The sequence below is a fragment of the Sciurus carolinensis genome, chromosome 16 (assembly GCF_902686445.1).
Source record: "Sciurus carolinensis chromosome 16, mSciCar1.2, whole genome shotgun sequence".
Taxonomy (NCBI): Eukaryota; Metazoa; Chordata; class Mammalia; order Rodentia; family Sciuridae; genus Sciurus; species Sciurus carolinensis.
In genome coordinates this window covers 60,918,209-60,939,681 of record NC_062228.1, presented here as the reverse complement: position 1 = coordinate 60,939,681, position 21,473 = coordinate 60,918,209, and the positions used below count along the sequence as shown (strand labels likewise).

The 21,473-nt window shown below is 38.2% G+C and overlaps 1 pseudogene; it reads right to left on the bottom strand.

Moving 5' to 3' along the window:
- Window positions 1–5,072: 5,072 nt before the first annotated feature.
- On the bottom strand, window positions 5,073–5,962 carry LOC124966193 (vomeronasal type-1 receptor 4-like; annotated as a pseudogene).
- Window positions 5,963–21,473: the final 15,511 nt, after the last annotated feature.

The following is a 21,473-nucleotide window of genomic DNA, read 5'->3' as shown; positions in this document are numbered from 1 at the left end:
GATGAGAACTGAGCAAAATTAAGACACACTGTGAATAAGAGAAAATTTCAGGAGGCCAAATGTCCTATAGGGAGTTGATATCTTCAATACAGAAGAAGCTCATACAACTCAAGAAGATATACAGGTGATTAATAAATACATAAAAAAGTGTTCAACATCTCTAGCAATTAGAGAAATGCAAATTAAAACCACTCTAAGATTTCATCTTACTCCAATTAGAATGGCTATTATCAAGAACACGAATAATAATAGATGTTGGTGTGGATGTGGGGAAAAGGGCACACTTTTACATTGCTGGTGGAGTTGCAAATTGGTGCAGCCACTCTGGAAAGCAGTGTGGAGAATCCTCAGAAAACTTGGAATGGACCCACCTTTTGACCCAGTTATCCCACTCCTCGGTTTATACCCAAAGGACTTAAAATCAGCATACTACTGTAATACAGTCACATCAATGTTTATAGTAGCTCAATTTACAATAGCTAGACTGTGAAACCAACCTAGATGCTCTTCAACAGATGAATGGATAAAGAAACTGCGGTATATATACACAATGGAATATTATTCAGCCATAAAGAAGAATAATATTAAGGCACTTGCAGATAAATGGATAGAATTGGAGAATATCATGCAAAGTGAAATAAACCAATCCCCAAAAACCAAAGGCAGAAAGTTTTCCCTGATAAGTGGAGAATGATATATAATGGGGGTGGGGGAGTGGGGAGTGAGAGAAGAATGGAGGAAATTTGGATTATGTAGAAGGAAATGAGATGGAGGTGGGGTATGAAAAATGGTGGAATGAGACAGACAGTATTACCCTATGCATATGTATGATCACACAAATGGTATGAATCTACATGATGTATAACCATAGAAACGAAAAGTTGTAACCCATTTGTGTACAATGAATCAAAATGCAGTCTGTAAAAAATTGAAAGCTAAATAAAAATAAAAATAAAAAATTTCAAAAAAAAATCAAAATAGTAGTGGGGAATCTCAAAATGTGTGCTAGACTATCTACATTTCTAAATAAAATACTTCTGAAATGTTGGCAAAAAAGTAAAAATAGGAATAATCCCATTACAATTGAGTGAAGCACTTCAACAAAATGTTTCCCAGAGGACATAGTATTTGAAAAGTACTCCACATCACTAATCATTAGAGGAATGCAAATCTAAATGACAGTGTAATGCATCCTACCCTGTTAGAATAGTTATGAAAGGTCAAAAGACATCAGTTGGTGAGAATGTTAGTGAATACAATCTTGGTACATATTTTGGTAGGTAATTGGTACAGTCATTAAGGAAAGCACCATGGAATTTCCTCAAACAGTGAAAGACTGAGGTAACATGTGATCTTTCATTTGGGTTCAGAGCCAAAGGAAGGAGAGCATTGTCTCCAGAGGTCATCTGCTCTGCCACAACATTGCAGCAATATTCACACAGTCATAACTGGATACAAACCAAATGTCCTTCCATGGACCAATGAATGAGGAGCACATGGTTCAGTCTTCAGCCTTAGGAAGGAAGAAAATCCTTCCATTGCAACACCATGGATATATCTGGCAGTCACCATGGTAGGTGTAGCATGCCAGACACAGAAGACCAAATGCTACATGGTCCCACTTCTGTGCAAAACCTAGGGATGTTGAATTTATGGAAGCAGAGAGTGAGAGGAGTTTCCCAGCAGGTAGTGTGGGGAAGTGGGAGAGGATCGTCACAGGGTTCAGAATTAGTCAAAGCATGGGAAGCCCTGGAGACTGGATGCAGAGCATGGTAGTGTATGTGTTTAAGGATTGCAATGGTTATATATGTATATGTACTATATGTGCATGCATATACATACACATAAACTACATATACACATATACTACTTATACTACATACACATATGCATACATACACACTCATGTATATATATATATCATTGCAATCCTTAAATGTATACAATTTTTGTCAATTATAATTTAATAAAGCAGGAAAAATAAAAGTCATATTTTAAGCTTTATGAGTTTCACTATATAGGTATTATTTTTATAAAAATAAAACAAGTGAAGATTTTAGTTTCCCATGTGCTCTTTCTTTTAAGAAATTGTCACAAGGAATCATCAGTGGAAAAAACTTTTGTTAGGTATATTAACAATTGCATAACCATTTTTTCATTGCAAAAACATGCAGCGGTATCATAATGCCAGGGAAAATTTCCAACCCCAGCCGTTATTGTAAAGCAAGATCACTATGGCTGGATACTGACTTCTAGTCTGGCGAAACAGCACACCCACACATCCTAGGTTCAACAAGCAAGTTTTTACTTACAGATAGGTAGCAAGGGACAGCAGAAGCTTAGGACTCATTCCAAGCTTGTTCTCAGCACTCATGAAGACTCCTCACGGAGGACTCAGTTTCATCCAGGTGTGCCTGACTTACACCACAGCTGAAGGACCCAGAAAGATGTCCTCCATGGGTTTTATGCCCTAGAATTACATGACTCTCTAAACTATTAAAGGGTGACCTGACTTCAGGGAAAATTGGAACAGAGGCTGTATTGTTCCACCTGCTCCCTTCCTGTCTTACCGTGTCACCTTCTCAGCCCATTCTGCAGTTATCCTGAGAAATACAAGTGAAAACTGGGCTGTGAACAGGGTCGTTCCAAGGTGACCTGAAGAGTGGTCCCGTAGTCTCTCCTGAGGTTATGTTAGGTTACATGGGTTTTAAAGATGGTACTAAGATGACTGATCGCCTGATCTTAAGACAGGGGATACCTGGATAATCTGGCTGACCTAGAGTGTTTACATGGACCCTTAATGCAGAAGGCAGAGAGGTGCAGCTGAACAGATGGTCAGAGATGAGACATATGAGAGGGATGTTTCGTATTATTACTGGCACTGAAGATGGTAAGTGTGTGAGCACCTGACCAAACTGCGAGAAACAGATGCTTTAAATTAATTTATTAATTTACTGTTATTACTAGGAGTAGGAGTAGTAGCAGGGATTGATTCCAGTGGTGCTATACCACTGAGCTTCATCCCATCCCTTATTTTTATTTTGAGTCAGGGTGTTGCTAATTATTTAGGCTCTCCCTAAGTTCCTGAAGCTTTGAAATTGTTATCCTCCTACCTTAGTCGTCCAAGCCACTTGGATTGCGAGTGTACCCCATCCTGCACAGCTAAATTTACTTACCTTTATCTGAGTCTTTAAAAATTGTACATATTTATAGGGTACCACAGGATAGAAGAATACAGTGTGCACATTTGTCAATCTTCAATCAGAGTAAGCATATCTATCTCCTCAAATAGCGAGAATATCTCAAGGCAAAAACTCTCAAAATATTTTCCCAGAGGTTTTAAAATATAGACTACATTATGACAAATCAGAGACAAAAAATATCTAATGCAACATTTTCAGAACAGTTTGAAATTCATAATTTGCTTCTTTAAAAAGTTTTAAGTCACTATCAACATATATTTAAAGTTGATTCTAATGATAGTTCACTGATGTAAATTTTCAAGGTATTAATTGATGTCTTTGAAGACAATGAAGGAGAATATGCCATAGGTTTTATAATAGCAAACTATGTTTAACAGAACATAAATTATTAACTCTAAAGAGGGACATATCAATTGATATTTACTAAAATAGGAGCATCTACATGGATGAAATTCATACAAACATTTGGTAAACTCTTTGTCAATGTATCCTAATGCCAAGTAAGTATAAACCCATGACCAATGAAGGCACCCTACACACATACCAGCAGAAACTCATACAATCATCGTCAAAACACTTTGTGAACCTACATGAAAGTCCTCATCATGATACTGCAAACCAAAAAATGATCACATTACATCTACCTTTTTCTGTTACAATAACCAAACATCTAAGGCTGGGTACTTGAAAAAAACAATTTATTTCAGTACAGTTCTGGAGATTCAAGAGCACAGGGCCAGCATCTGCTCAGCTCTGGTGAGGGTCTCCTAGCAGATGGAATCACAATGGTGGGAGCATGTGCAGAAGAGACGACAGGGCAGGACAGGGAGTGAGAGACAACAGAGACACCTGCTCTCGCTGTAAGACGACTCGTTCTTGTGGGAGCCAATACATTCCAGGAGATCATCATTTATTCCTTCTAGGGTGATCTCTCAATGACCCAACCTTCTTCTACTTGCCTCCGCTTCTCAAAGATTCCACCACCTCCAGTACTATCACACTGGGGGCAAAGCTTCCAGCATGTGAAACTTGGAGGAAAAACTCCAATCATATCCATACCGTAGCACTTGTGTGTCAAGAAAGGAAGGTGCAAATTAATTATTTGATATTCCTGCAGAATTCTATCACCAAGCACATGTGAAAATACAAACTTTAATGCATATCAAATTTTCAAAGTCAAATATAAAAAAAAGAGTTCATGCTGAACTGTTCCATTTATAGGAAGTACAAGAAAATGAAAGTGGTTTATGGTCTTAGATGTCACGTGCGGCTTCCTCTTGAACATAATTATGGTAGAGGCATGAAGAGGAAACTTTGAGACTGACAGGATTGTACTACAGTATAGAAGCTGAATGCAAAGTGTGCGCTCTTTATAAGATATCATTGAGCAATTCATACCTGACTTGGACATAAAACTGCTTCGAAGGTACATATCAGTAATTTAAAAATCATTTGTAACAATAAAAAGTAGTACCTATTTCATGCATATGGATTCATAGTAGGCAAATAAAAAATTCATTCTGCATTTTTGAACATAACAAGCCTGCAGAATAGCAAGAAAATATGTAAGTGGATTTTATGTGAAATCAGTTTGAAACAGTTCTAATTGGTATTAAATATGAAATTCACATTTGACACATACAATTTTCTAGAATTATCACTTTATGGATAATAACAAAGTGACATTCATGCACACATGCTCATGTTCACAAATGCACATACAAACCCACATGTACACATTTAGATCGTACAAATGTTGGTGTGTAAACCACCTTTCAAGTGATACAACCAATCCAGTGCCTACATTTTTGTGGATAAGAATGAACTGTGCAAACCTTACAATTTACATGTTGTTCATAAATTAGGAATTTAAAATTTTTTTATAGAGACAAAACAGAGCCTGGATGCACTGGAGTGTCTGCTTATGATCAGAAAGGGACTGACAGCTGGGAAACACCAGAGACATTTGCAGCTGTGTTCACCAACAACTGGTTGGGATTATAAATAGCAGACACACAAACCTGAAAGATGCAGGAAAGGGTGTAAAAAGAGACAAAGGTGCTCAGCAGGAGGAGGATGGCTTTGGTGGCTCTGGACTCAGGAGAGGACCTGGGGGAGCTGGTCTTGTGAAGGTGCTGCATTCTCTGCTTGTGCCTGTGCAGGGTGAGCACCATGGAGCTGCTGGCCCAGAGCATGAGCCCCACACACACAGCATCAGGGAATGAGAGCAATGCTGCATGCAGTGTGACTGTGGTTGTGTCATGATGAATGGCAGAACAGTATCCAAAACCTTTTAGGTCTGTCATGGTTGTATCCCTCCATTTTCCAGGCACATACATATTAGTAATAATATCTATACATATACAGTATCCAGCTCAGGCGTATGGAGCAACCAATGTACCTGGGAGCTTTCACTTTAAGACCTGCCCACCTGGAGTCCCTGGGGCTGATAGCGGTGGCCTGAAAGGCACTAAGCAGGTACATGGTTACAATGAACACTCCTGCCCACCCTGTAAACATAGAAAAGCAGTTTGCATTCAATATTACCAAGGAAAAATTTCAAACTTAAAGCCGCCATTGTTTGAGGAATTCCTTTACCCAGGAGAGTTAATAAGTTGGCCACAATCAAGTGCCCAGAATCAAGTGCACCCAGTGAAGTCAAGAATCAGGTAATGGAGGAGAAGAGAGGAAGTGTCCAGAGCTCCAGCCACAGTCTGTGACAGGAAGATGATTCCTGCAGCCACATAACTGGCTGCCATCCTGCCAGTTCCCTGCTGTCCCAGCCAGAGGTTCCTGCAGGGGAACAGGAGGCCTGGGCTGCATGTCCTGAAAACCAACACCCGCATTGCCCACTCTCCAGAGTTATTACTGTGAAGATCTACATAAGGTTCTTCTTTTACTAGACTATTTCTAAGTGATTTTTATATATTTTTAAAAACATGAATTATGCACACTTTGCTGCTGTGTAGGGAACACATGTGGTGACTTCATGGATCTTCACAACAAGGGGCGGTTGCTAAGGTGACGTTCCATAATGACAAGGAACTTGAACCTTCAGTGGTTAAATGTCTATCCAAATTCATGTCCTGATTCAGGACAGAGAGAGGTCTTGAAACTGGCTGAGGGGAAATAGAGTTCAGTGAACCACCAGGGTATCCTAAAGGTTTTTTATCTGTGTTCTTCAAACTATCCAGTTCTGTATTTACTTTTGTTTGTCAACATTCCTATTATATGCTAAACTCATGGTACTTTATAATTTATTATTGTAATATGTTTCGATTTGCTTGTAAAGATTTAGACTATGGGTCAGTATATATTACTAGGAAATGTTTAGACACTTTAGTGCCTGCAGATGCACTGGGGGAACTGTAGCACTGCAGGCACCTGTCCCATGGTGAGTGACAAGCAATGAGGCAGGACTGGCCACATCAGGGCAGCTGCCCCAGGACTCACATGGTTGTGTGATAGGCTCAATGACCCCTATCACAGGAATTTGTGACAATCTCATGCCATGTCCTAAGCTTTAGCATCAGGCACCAACATCTGATAAAAGAGTAGAGTAGAAACAAAATCATTACTGATTTCAGATGATACATTTATTGGGTTAATTAATACCTATGTTAAGTGAAACTTAACAAAATCTGCACAGCAGTAACCCTGGAGAGTGGGCAATATTGGATATTGGTTAGCACAGAGCAAGATTGGTGAGTGATATTTCAGTATGTAATGTGGCATATGTACAGAAAGAAGTCTTGAGTTTTTAAAAAATTGCAATAGTGTCTGTTTCACTCTACTATAATTCCTCATGTACATAGATGACTGCATGACTGATGTGATCCTGAAATATGTATAATCAGAAAAATGAGAGGTTACATTCCATTTATGTGTGATCTATCAAATGTATCAATGCATTCTACTGTCATATGTAACACATTAGAACAAATTTTAAAAAATACAAACATTAAAATAAAAAATTGCAATAGTAAATTTTCTGTTGTAATCTAGAAATATCAATTTAGTAGATTTTATTCTTAGGATGGTTTTATGTCCATAAAATAATGAATAGAAGGTGAAGAGATACCCTAAGTCTGCTCCATGATCATTTCCTGGGCCAGATGGTGCGTTTGTTACCATGAGGATTAGAATATTTTCATACAGAAGCAAGATGATAGATGTATGGCAGATGATGCTGGAAAACCCAAGATAACTAAGCTCATTTTTCCATACATGTTGCTTACCGCCCAAAGAGGGAAATAGTCTCGCTGTAAACACAGAACTCTGGTGCTTTCAGGACTGGTACAACTACTGTCTGCATAAACTGCACCATGCCCAGAGCCAGAGAAAACTGCTCAAGCAGTCACCCTCAGATCACTCTCTCCATAAGGCGAGATGATTTCCGTAACTTTCTCTCTCCATACATCAAGCATGGAGAGAGACTATTGGTTCATGTCTAGAAGTCCTGAGGATTCAGGCTAGGATTCCTGTCATGGAGGCTAAGCTGAAGACTGATTTTAAAGCAATCTCCTTTCGCACCTTGAAAATCAGTTTTCATTTTTACTTGCATTAAACCACAACAATCACTGTCAGTGAGTATCACATTAGTTACACTTAGGAGCCATAAGGAATTGGGGCTGGACGTGGAAACCCATTTATATTTCCTGTCTTGAGTCTATTCTTCAGTAACCGTTCTACTTTCTCAGTGGCTTTGAAATTCTACTGGATTCAATCTAGCGTTTCCTATTCTGATGTGATCACTTACCCAGACTCTTGAAATGGGTCTTCCTTCACAGATGCAGCTCTCAGACTGACACTGTATTACTCACCAGGCACTTTCTCTTTGCCAGGAAGATGATCTCAGTGCAGAGGCCTCTGTGACCAAGATGTGTGCTGCAGGGAGCAGCCAGCTCCTGAGACATGGGTCTGTGACTCTGTGACCTCACCTCCCCTTGGACCTGCTATTATCACTGTGCCTGTAGCAGCAATGGACTGCAGGCTTGGGGAGCTGAGGGCACTTCTGTAAACTTTCCCCCAGGTGACACTCACCAAAAACAATTATGTTTCTTCATAATATGTCTTCAGTGGAACTGGGAGTGTTTGGAGAAGCTCTTACTTATCTATGATCTCTGAAGGCAAGAGAGGGTCTCACTTCGAAGGGGCGGGAGACACTGAGGTCAGTTGTGTGAAGGACTGGGATTTAAGCTATGAATATCCTGTTGTATTCCTTGCTTCCCTGAGAAATTTTCTACCCCAAACCAAGTACTTTGTGTTTTTCATTTCCCTGAGTGGCACCATCTTTGAAGGAATTAACGGAGAAATGAAATGAGTTAATATCTGGGAAGGGTTAGAAAGAGACACAAGTAAAAAGAAGAACATGATGCTAATAATTCACCTTGGAAGTTACTGGACTTTTCTGCACAAAAATAAGTCAATTTTTTGGACTCACTTGCATAACTCAATGAATATATATCTATATTTGTAGCAAAATATACTTTACCACTATTTACCCCAATGAGTGAAAGGAAGGAAACAGATCAATACCCATAGCAGAAACAGAGAAGCATCAACAAATATTTCACACACATAAAAACACCAGGATGAGATTACTTGGCAGGATGTTTGTATAGATCAGATAAGTAGTTCTAGTTACTTAAGAATATCAAACATTGCTGGGCACAGCGGTGCACACGTGTAATCCCAGTGACTCAGGAGCTGAGGCAGTAGGATTCAAGTTCAAAGGCAGCTTCAGCAAAATCAAGGCACTAAGCAACTCAGTGAAACCCTGTCACTAAATAAAATAGAAAATAGGGATGGTGATGTGGCTCAGTGACTGAGTACCCCTGAGTTCAATCCCTGGTATCAAAAGAAAAAAAAAAGAATATAAAATGGTTACCAAAAAATATATAGTGGGGGTGGGGTGGGTGGGGAGTGAGAGAAGAATGGGGGAACTTTAGATTATGTAGAAGGAAATGAGAGGGAGCAGGGTATGAAAAATGGTGGAATGAGACAGACATCATTACCCTATGAACATGTATGGTTACACGAATGGTATGAATCTACATCATGCACAACCATAGCAACGAAATGATGTACCTCATTTGTGTACAATGAATCAAAATGCAGTCTGTAAAAAATTAAAAGCTAAATAAAAAAGATAAAAAAGATACTGGCTTGATATAAACTTTTTGCATAAATATTCTTGCAAAATTAATATAAATAAACCCTAAAAAATATCCTGCACCATTTTTTGTGAAGAAATTTCAGTAATGAGTGCTCGTTGCTCTGATAAGAAACACAAAGTAACACTTGAAACTGACGCTGTTATTTATTAAAAATATCCACAATTGTATGTAAAGTTCACGATCCAATCACTCCCATTTTCAGGTCAGGGATTAGAGTCATTATTGTGGGCCAGCCCTCTACACACACACACACACACACACACACACACACACACACACACAATATCACATATTCTCATGCACTGGTGAGAGTTTGAACTGAAAAGATATGTGTAATTGAGGTCATTGAGCCTGCATTCAGTGAGAGCCCTTGTTGGGAGGACTGGTTTGTGCTACAGATTCTGCTTCCACATAGGGCTAAAATCTGAGCTCCATTCTGTGGACTCGGGCAGCATCAGTATTCTGAGAAGATAGTCCAGAGAGATGAGGTCAGGTCTCCAGGTTCTGAGCCTGGTGGGGGGTCTCCAATGTGCTGACATCCTTTGAGTCCTGGGGTGGGATTAGCAGACAGAACCTGTAGTAGAACTGGAATAATTGGTAGTGATTTTTGGCTGCAAGATTGATCCTCTGAGGGGTAGAGTCAGGCAAGTACCTGGCTCTGAGCGAGGGTAGGTGGGCTTAGGCAGTCAGGACAGATGGTGAGTGAGGAGGCTGGACATGGGGCAGAACAAAGAAGCATGGAGAAGGTCTTCTCATGAGGTTCCTGCTTGACCAAAGCACTTGGGCTTTTTTATGTATGTAATGGACGCACAGAATTGAGTCACTGTTTGTTTAAATCTCTCTCTGCCCCTCTCTGGCTTTTCCAAGTGCTGGACATATGCACATGACCCCACTGCTGCCTGGGTTCTGTCAGGTCTGAATGAAGTGCAGATTTCCAGCAAACATGCTCACTTTGCTGAAAGGGAGCCTTCAGTTGAGACCATGAGTTGGAAAATGAAGTGAAAAATCAGGCTTACCCAAGTGAGGTCAGGCCTTTGCCTTTAGCTACTGGGCAGTGGTCACCAGACCACTGAACTTTCATTCCTGAGAGGAGAGGCTGTGTTTGCCTGGAGGCTTGGCCACAAGATATTCTAATGATGTGAGTGGTGCTGGGTATGGGGTCCTACAGTAAAATCCCAGCCTTAGGCTAATCTCATCCATGTGGAGTGTGTGATGGGCTCCAGAAGAAGCTCTTGGCACCCAGGTTTAGGTTAGATTCCCTGATTGATGGTATCCAGGACTGTTCTCTCATATGGTGGGGAAGCAGTGCATCTGGGACCCCATAGGGAGGATGATAGGCAACTCCACATTAGAAACCTCTCCTGGACTCTTCCTCTCAGATTCTTCCCTGGGCTGACTCTAATCTGCATTCCTGTCCTGTACTGAATGGTAGCCATGAGCATGAGAGTTTTCTGTGGATGTCATGAGTGCTTACAGGGAGGTAAGAGGTCAAAGATGATTGAGGGAATCCCCAGACTGACAGATGGGTAGGAAGTGATTGTTTTTTTTTTGTGTGTGTGTCCTGTATCCCTTAACCTTACCCTTGACAAAAAGTCCTCACAGACAAATGGATAGTGGACATAAGTCAACTTTGCAACAATAGAGGGATTGTCTTTGACCATGAAAATTTACATTTCTTTCTTACTTCCTTAGTTAAAAGTCAATGTATAATCCTTTAATTTGCTGTGAAAAAGTATGTGGAGTAATTCTGAAAAACATTCAGTGCTATTGGATTAAGATGGTAGCATTTACTTATAGGATACTCAATAAATATGACAGAATTTGCTGGCGGATCCTATAATACTGGTTAGTTTATTTGTGATATAGTGTTATAAGCATCTCTTTTCTAGTGATACTGTTCTGATTAGACTTCCTACCACTGTTGGGGTAATATTCATGAAATAATTTTTCCTATAATATTTTTACATTATCATTTTCAATTTAGATCATATTCAATTTTACAAATAAGTCCAGGGTTTCGTATTGTAAATTATGACATTGTATTTTTCCTTTACCTTTAATGTCATTGAACATCCTGCTCAAATGATTTCTATCATTCCATTTATTCATTTATATATTTCTGTTTTCTTTTGTTGTTTTCTTCTTTTCTTCCTTTTTTGGGATCATGAACCACAAATATCTGAATATTAAGAATTAACAAGGCAGATGGACATGGAACATGGATCCTGCCTGCTCCCCCCCACCACAGACAGATGCCGGACACCACTCAGACCTGCCCATGCTGCGCTGACTCAGCGTGCCCTTGCTGGTGCTCCCCAGCTTCTTTCGAGGCTGGTGCAGGCATTTTAAATTATTTCTGAGGGCGTGGCCACCAACATTGGGAAGGTGGCTCCCTTCCTGAGACACCTGCAGGAGACTGGAGGCCCTTTGACAGGTGCCTCTATGTACTCACTTACATCCTACATCTTTACCCCTCCTTTTCGTTCACCACTAGAAATACTGTGAATAATAATCAAACTCATTATTACAATAATGTTAATGTCTTTATAGGTCCTATCTTGTTCAGGGTTGCATTTTCTTTGTATTGGGTGCTTCTAATATTGATCTCCTCTTCAAAGGAGAGGTAGTGGAAAACTGCAGGGTCACAATAAGCCTACAGGGGGGGAACTTCAGTACCTCAGATTTTCACTGCTAGAGAGGAATATACAGAAACAATATGAAAAAACAGGGGAAGAAAAGTGTCCCTAACAAACCAAGATGCTATTTTGATAGAATCCTATGACAGCATGGCAGTAGAAATGACATAAAAAGAGTTTAGAACCTGCATAATTAAAATGATTCATGAGGCAAAAGATGAGATAAGCAAGCAAATACAGACAATAAGCAGTTGAAAAAGCAACTGCAGGAAGCAAAAGATCATTTCAACTAAGAGATAAAGATTCTGAAAAAAAAAAAAAAACTAAACAGAAATCCTTGAAATGAAGGAAACAATAAACCAAATTAAAAACTCAATGGAAAGCATTGGGACTAGATCACTTGGAAGACAGAACCTCAGACAACCTCAGACAATGAAGACAAAATATTTATTCTTGAAAATAAAGTTGCCCAAGCAGAGAAGATGGTAAGAAATCATGAACAGAATCTCCAAGAACTATGGGACATCATGAAAACACCAAATTTAAGAATTATTGGGCATGAGGAAGCACAGAGATACAAACCAAAGGAATGAACAACCTATTCAATGAAATAATATCAGAAAATTTCCCAAACATGAAGAATAAAATGGACAATCAAATACAAGAGGCTTACAGAACACCAAATGCACAAAATCACAACAGATCCACACCAAGGCACATTATAATGAAAATGCCTAACATTCAAAATAAAGATAGGATTTTGAAGGCCGCAAGAGAAAAGCATCAGATTACATATAGGGGGAAACCAATATGGATATCAGCAGATTTCTCAGACCAGAATCTAAAAGCTGGAAGGGCCTAGAACAACATATTTCAAGCTCTGAAAGAACATGGTTGCCTACAAAGAATCTTATTCCCAGCAAAACTAACCTTCAGATTTGAATACAAAATAAAATCCTTCCATGATAAACAAAAGTTAAAAGAATTTACAAATAGGAAGCCTGCGCTATAGCATATTCTCAGCATAATATTCCAGGAGGAGGAAATGAAAAACAACAATGTAGGTCAGCAAAGGGAGGAAATACCTTAAAGGAAAAACCACTCAAAGGAGAAACCAAGTCAAGATAACCAAAAGTAAGCCCAAATGACTGGGAACACAAATCATATCTCAATAATAACCCTGAACGTTAATGGCCTAAACTCATCAATCAAAAGACATAGACTGGCAGAATGGATTAAAAAGAGAGACCCAATAATATGCTGCCTTCAAGAGACTCATCTCATAGAAAAAGACATCCACAGACTAAAGGTGAAAGGATGGGAAAAAACCTACCACACATACAGACTCAGTAAAAAAGCGGGGGTTTCCATTCTTATTTCAGATAAAGTGGACTTCAAGCCAAAGTTAGTCAGAAGGGATAAAGAAGGACATTTCATACTGCTTAAGGGAACCATAAATCAGGAAGACATAATGATCATAAATATTAATGATTCAAACAATGGTGCATCCATGTACATCAAACAAATCCTTCTCAATTCCTGGAATCAAATAGACCACAACACGATAATTCTAGGTACTTTAACACACTGCTGTCACCACAGGACAGATCTTCCAAACAAAAACTAAACAAAAAACTCAATAATACAATCAGTAACTTATACTTAACAGAGATACATAGAGTATTCCATCTGTCAACGAGTGAATACACTTTCTTCTCAGCAGCACATGGATCCTTCTCTAAAATAAATCCTATGTTATGCCACAAAGCAGCTCTTAGTAAATGCAAAAAAAAAAAAAAATAGAGATTCTACCTTCTATTCTATCAGATCATAATGGAATGAAATTGGAAATCAATGACAAAATAAAAACCAGAAACTACTCCAATACCTGGAGACTAAATAATATGCTATTGAATGAAGCATGGATAACAGAAAACATCAGTGGGGAGATAAAAAAATTCTTAGAGGTAAATGAGAATGATGAATCAACATATCAAAATTTCTGGGACACTCTGAAAGCAGTACCAAGAGGAAAATTCATTGCATGGAGTGCATTCCAGAAAAGAATGAAAAGTCAACAACTAAATGACCTAACATTACATCTCAAAGCCCTAGAAAAAGAACAGAACACCAAATGTACTAAAAGACAGGAAATAATTAAAATCAGAACTGAAATGAATAAAATTAAAACAAAAGAAACAATTCAAAAAGTGACAAAGCAAAAAGTTGGTTCTTTGAAAAAGTAAACAAAATAGACAAACCATTGGCTACACTAACAAAAGAGAGAGAAAACTCAAAATACTAAAATTTGTGATAAAAAAGGAAATAACATTACAGACACCATTGGAATGCATAACATAATGAGAAGCTACTTTGAAAATCTATACTCCAACATAATAGAAAATATCAAAGACATCTACAAATTTCTAGAGACATATGATCCTCCCACACTGAACCAGGAGGACATACACACTTTAAACAGATTGATTTCAAGAAGAAATAAAAGAAGCCATCAAAAGCCTACCAACCAAGAAAATCCTGGGACCAGGCAGATTCTCAGCTGAGTTCTACAAGACATTCAAAGAAGAACTCATACCAATACTCCTCAAGGTATTTCATGAAATAGAAAAGGAGGAACACTTCCAAATTCATTCTATGAGGTTAGTATCAAACTTATACCAAAACCAGACAAAGACATATCAAGGAAAGAAAACTTTAGACTAAAAAATTCTGGAAAATTGCATACAAAAACATATTAAGAAGATAGTGAACCACAATTAAGTGGGGTTCATCCCTGGGATGCAAGGTTTGTTCAACACTTGGAAAACAATAAATGTAATTCATCACATCAATAGACTTAAAGTTAAGAATCATGTGAATATTTCAATAGATGCATAGAAAATGTTTCACAAAATAAAACACCCCTTCATGCTCAAAACACTAGAAAAAATAGGGAGAGTAGGAACATACTTCAACATTGTAAAGACTATTTATGCTAAGCCCACACACAACATCATTCTTACTGGAGAAAAACTGAAACCATGCCCCAAGAAAACTGGAACAAGACAGGGAGGCCCTCTTTCTCCATTCTATTCAACATTGCCCTTGAAATACTAGCCAGGGCAATTAGACAGACCAAAGAAATTAAAGGGATATGAATAGGGAAAGAAGAACTCAAACTATCCCTATTTGTCAATGACATGATTCTATATTTAGAGAATTTAAAAAACTCCACTAGAAAACTTCTAGAACTAATAAATTAATTCAGAAAAATAGCAAGATATAAAATCAACACACATAAATCTAATTCATTTTTATTCATAAGCAATGAATTATAGAAAAGAGAAATGAGGAAAACAACTCTGTTCACAATAGCCTCAAAAAAAATAAACTTGAGAATCAACCTAACAAAAGAGGTGAAAGATTTTTACAATGGAAACTACAGAACCTTAAAGAAAGAAATTGAAGAAGACCTTAGAAGATGGAAAGATCTCTCATGTTCTTGAGTAGGCAGAATTAATACATATTATCAAAATGGCCATACTTCCAAAGGTGCTCTATGGATTTAATGCAATTCCAATTAAAATACCAATGACATTTCTTATAGAAATAGAGAAAGCAATCATAAAATTCATCTGGAAGAACAAAAGACCCAGAATAGCCACAGTAATCCTGGGTAGGAAGAGTGATGCAGTATCACTATATGAAATGCTAAACTCTATTATAGAGCAATAGTAATAAAAATGGCATGGTATTGGCACTAAAATAGACAGGTAGACCAGTGGTACAGAATAGAAGACACAGAGGCAAACCCACTAAGTACAGTTATCTCATACTTGACAAAGGAGCCAAAAACTTACAATGGAGAAAACATAGCCTGTTCAACAAATGGTGCTGGGAAAACTGGAAATCCATATGCAGTAAAATGAAATTAAAACCCATATCTCTCACTGTGCACAAAACTCAACTCAAAATGGATCACAGATCTAGGAATTAGACCTGAGACCCTGCACCAAATAGAAAAAAAAAAGTAGGCCCGAATCTTCATCATGTTGGCTTAGGATCAGGTTTCCTTAACAAGACCCCCATAGCACAAGAAATAAAAGCAAGAATCAATAAATGGGATGAATTCAAACTAAAAAACTTTTTCTCAGCAAAGGAAACAATAAATAATGTGAAAAGAATCCTACAGAGTGGGAGAAAGTCTTTCCCACACACACTTCAGACAGATCACTAATCTCCAAAATTTATAAAGATCTTCAAAAACTTTACACCCAAAATACAAAGAACCCAATCAATAAATGGGCTAAGGAATTGGGCAGACACTTCCCAGAAGGAGATATATAGATGATCGACAAATATATGAAAAAGTGCTCATCATCTCTAGTAATTAGAGAAATGCAAATTAAAACCACCCGAAGATTTCATCTAACTCCAATTAGAATGGCTATTATCTAGAATACAAGCAATAATAAGTGTTGGCATGGATGTGGACACTGCTGGTAGAGTTGCAAATTGGAACAGACACTCTGGAAAGCAGTATGAAGATTCTGGAGAAAACTTGGAATAGACCCACCATTTGACCCAGCTAGTCCACCCTTTGTTTTATATCCAAAGGACTTAAAATCAGCATACTACAGTGATGAAGCCACATCAGTGTACATAGTTGCTCAATTCACAATAGTTGCTCAATAGATTGTGGAACCAACTAAGATGCCCTTTAATTGATGAATGGATAAAGAAAATGTGGTGTATATACACAATGGAATATTACTCAGTAATAAAGAAGAATAAAATTATGGCTCTTGCCATGCCCAAAAAATAAAAAAAAAACTGAATATTTTCTCTGATAAGTGGATGATAATAGGTGGCAGGGGGGGCAAGAGAAGAATAGGGGAACTTTGGATGGTGTAGAAAAGAATGGGGTGGGAGGGGTGGGGGAATAAAAGACAGTAGACTGAGACAGACAGTATTACCCTATGTATATGCATGATTAGTTGAATGGTGTGAATCTACATTGTGCACAACCATAGAAATGAAAAGTTGCACCCCATTTGTGTATAATGAATCAAAATTCAGTCTATAAAAATAAAAACTAAAAAAAAGAACTAACAAGATTTGGCGTAGAACTCAGGGAAACCTGGAATCCTGTGAGACACAGACACACAAATCCTCTAAAAGTCCCTCATAGTTCTCATGATATTTTCTGAACCTTCCATTTGAGACCCTGTGAGCCTCCAGGGATCAAGAAAAAGCAAAGGCTCTCCCAGACTCCTCAGCATTTATTATGAAGCTACAAGGACCTCATGATTGCCTTAGTAATTAACCAGTGGGGAAAAAGATTTTCAGCTATGTCCAGGGCTCCCCAGGCCTGCCCTGTCATTGCCTCTACAGGTGAAATGATAATTGCAGGCCTGAGGGGAAGTGAGGTCACAGGAGCACAGAAATTTATCTCAGGGTGCAGCTGCCTGGCTCCCTCCATGCTGGCTGTCAAGATCTCACACTGAGCCCAGCACCTTATGCACAAAAAGCATGGTGTATTTTCTTTTGTCACAGTGTATGTGAGGAGAGAAGTTTTAGAAAGTGCTTACTTATGGAAAATGATTTGGAGTAAAAACATCCAATACCTGTGTACTCAGGGAGAGGACAATTCTTTTGTTGTGAGCTGAGTTAGTAAAGGAGTCATGTCCCTCACCTGATGTCTGTCCAGGATGGCTCCAAATAGAACGTAATAATGTTCTCACTGAGGGTGACTACTGTTATCAATCCCCGATGTTGACACTGAGATCTGGTTGTGGAGGTGCTGAAGGACTGTGACAATCAAAGCACCCTGCTGTCCACATCATAGTGCATGAACATAGAATAAATCATCAGTATTATTATATCAGTATTATTGTATTATTGCCTTCATGTCTAAAGGGGAGGATAAAACTATGAAAATCACCTCATCCTCAGCAGAAACCCAGACCAGCATCTAGTTCTGATTCACTCAATGGAGACAGAAACTGTGTCTCCACTGAATCACCTGTGGTGTGATGCTTGTGGTGAGACTTCCTCTGATGAACTTGGAAACACACCAGGTACGGGAAGTATTTTTATGAGTCTTGGACCCTGGTGGTCAGGGCCAAAGGTACTTTGTGTTTTTTCTTCTGATTTGTTAATATTCTCAACTTACCCCAAACCATTGGCCCATATTCCTTTGTGTTTCAGTTCATACAGTGTGCTCAAATTCCTAGTCTCCAGAGTAGGTAAATGTTTCTTTTATTTGTCTTTCAAAAAATCTTAATTTATTATCAGTGGTGTAATAGGTTTTGATAAATACGAGCTTTTAGCATAAAATTGCTAAGGACTTAATTTCTATCTTATACTATTTTATCATTTATTAGTATTTCATGTGTCATGGTGTAGGGAAAAAATCATGTTCAATTATATATTTATACATCCTACTATATTTTTGTTCTTGAAGTGACAAAAATACAATTTTTGCTATAATTAGTGCATTATTGTTATACAATATAGTTGGTTCATATTGGTATAATCATGCATGCATGAAATTGAATTTAGTCCACATCAGTCCTCAGTGATTTCTGTTTCTCTCCTCTTTTCCCTTTCACTATTCCCCTTCGTCAACTTTATTGCTTTTCCTCCTAATTGTCAATTTTAATTGGTACTTTATAGGTATGCACAAAGGTGGAATTCATTGTGTCCTGTGTATACATGGACATAGCATAATATTTTAAACTTCTTTCCACATTTCTACCTTTTTCTGTCCCTTCTCTCTCTCCCTTAATCTGCTTCTCCTGCTCCAGCTGTCTTCCCTTATAAGATCACTTCCCCTTTGCCCCTTACTTGCAGTAGCTTCCACATGTGAAAGAAACCATTCAGTTCTTGATTTTCTGAGTCTGACTTGTGTCACTTAGCATAATACTCTGCAGTTCCATCCCCCTACTGGCAAGTGCTGATGTTTCATTCCTGTTTATGTTTGAGTAAAACTCCATTGTGAATATACACCACATTTTCTTAATTCATTCACCTCTTGATGGTTTCCTGGTCTGGTCCATATCTTGGCTATTATGAATAGCACTACATTAAATATTGATGTGCCCTCATCACTATGGCACAATAAGTTTTGTTCTTTTGGATAAATATCAAGGAGTCGGAAAGCTGAGTCATATGGGGTTTCCATTTCTAATCTTTTGAGAACTCTCCATACTTCTTTCCAAAGTGGTTGTATTAATTTATAGTCATGCTAACAATGAGTGTACCTTCTTCCTCACATCCTTGTTGGCATTTATTACTTGTATTCTTGATGATTGCTATTCTAACTGGAGTGAGATGGAATGCTACTGTAATTTAGATTTGCATTTCCCTGTTTTCCAGGTTCAATTTTTTTTATATATACATTTGTTCAATTTTTTTATATACATTTGTGTTCCATTTATATTTCTTCTTTGGGAAATGCTTCTTCAGTTCATTAACCCACTTATTGATTGGATTATTTGGGTGCATTTTTGTTGTAGTTGCTCTTGTTGCACTAGGAATTGAACCCAGGGGCACTTAATGTCTGAGTCACATCCTCAACCCTGTATTTTATTTTGAAACAGGGTGTCTCTACGTTGCTTAGGACCTCACAGAATTGCTAAGGCTGGAAGTGAACCATGGATCCTACTGATTCAATCCCAAACTGCTGGAATTACAGGCTTGCATCACTGCACCAAGAGGTTATTTGTTTTTTGTTGTTTTGTTGATGCTTTTTTGATGTTACGTGTTTTAAATCTTTATGTATTCTGAAATTTAACCCTCTGTCAGAGAATTAGCAAGCAAAAAATCTCTCCCATTCTGCAGGATCTCTCTTCGTGCACTTAATGATCTCCACTGATGTTAACAAGCATTTTAATATGATGGCATCACTCTTGGTATTATTTCTTGAGTTTCAGAGATCTTTTTAAGAATGTTGGTGTCTTCATCAATATGTTGCAATGTTTTTTTTTTGACTATATTTTTTTTATTCTTTTATTATAAACAAATGGGATACATGTTGTTTCTCTGTTTGTACATGGCGTAAAGGCATACCATTTGTGTAATCATAAATTTACATAGGGTAATGTTTGATTCATTCTGTTATTTTTTTCCCTTCCCCCCCACCCCTCCCACCCTTCTTTTCCCTCTATACAGCCCTTCCTTCCTCCATTCTTGCCCCCCTCCCTAATCCTAACTCTAACCCTAACACTAACCCCTCCCACTCCCCATTATGTGTCATCATCCACTTATTAGCGATATCATTCTTCCTTTGGTTTTTTGAGATTGACTTATCTCACTTAGCATGATATTCTCCAATTTCATCCATTTGCCTGCAAATGCCATAATTTTATCATTCTTTATGGCAGAGTAATATTCCATTGTATATATATACCACAGTTTCTTTATCCATTCATCAATTGAAGGACATCTAGGTTGGTTCCACAATCTGGCTATTGTGAACTGAGCAGCTATGAACATTGATGTGGCTGTATCTCTGTAATATGCTGATTTTAAGTCCTTTGGGTATAGGCCAAGGAGTGGGATAGCTGGGTCAAATGGTGGTTCCATTCCAAGTTTTCTAAGGAGTCTCCATACTCCTTTCCAGAGTGGCTGCACTAGTTTGCAGCCCCACCAGCAATGTATGAGTGTACCTTTTTCCCCACATCCTCGCCAACACCTGTTGTTGCTTGTATTCTTGATAATCGCCATTCTAATTGGGGTGAGATGGAATCTTAGGGTGGTTTTGATTTGCATTTCTCTTATTACTAGAGATGTTGAACATTTTTCCATATGTTTGTTGATTGCTTGTAGATCTTCTTCTGTGAAGTGTCTATTCATTTCCTTAGCCCATTTGTCGATTGGATTATTTGCATTCTTGGTGTAGAGTTTTTTGAGTTCTTTATAGATTCTGGAGATTAGTGCTCTATCTGAAGTATGTTTGGCAAAGATTTTCTCCCACTCTGTAGGCTCTTTCTTCGCATTGCTGATAGTTTCCTTTGCTGAGAGAAAACTTTTTAGTTTGAATCTATCCCAGTTATTGATTCTTGCTTTTATTTCTTGTGCTATGGGAGTCCTGTTGAGGAAGTCTGGTCCTAAGCTGACATGTTGAAGCTCTGGACCTACTTTTTCTTCTATTAGATGCAAGGTCTCTGGTCTGATTCTGAGATCCTTAATCCATTTTGAATTTAGTTTCTTGCATGGTGAGAGATATGGGTTTAGTTTCATTCTGTTGCATATGGATTTCCAATTCTCCCAGCACCATTTGTTGAAGAGGCTATCTTTTCTCCATTGCATATTTTTGGAACCTTTGTCTAGTATGAGAAAATTGTAGTTATTTGGGTTTGTGTCCGTGTCCTCTATTCTGTACCATTGATCCACCTTTCTATTTTGGTACCAATACCATGCCGTTTTGTTACTATTGCTTTGTAGTAGAG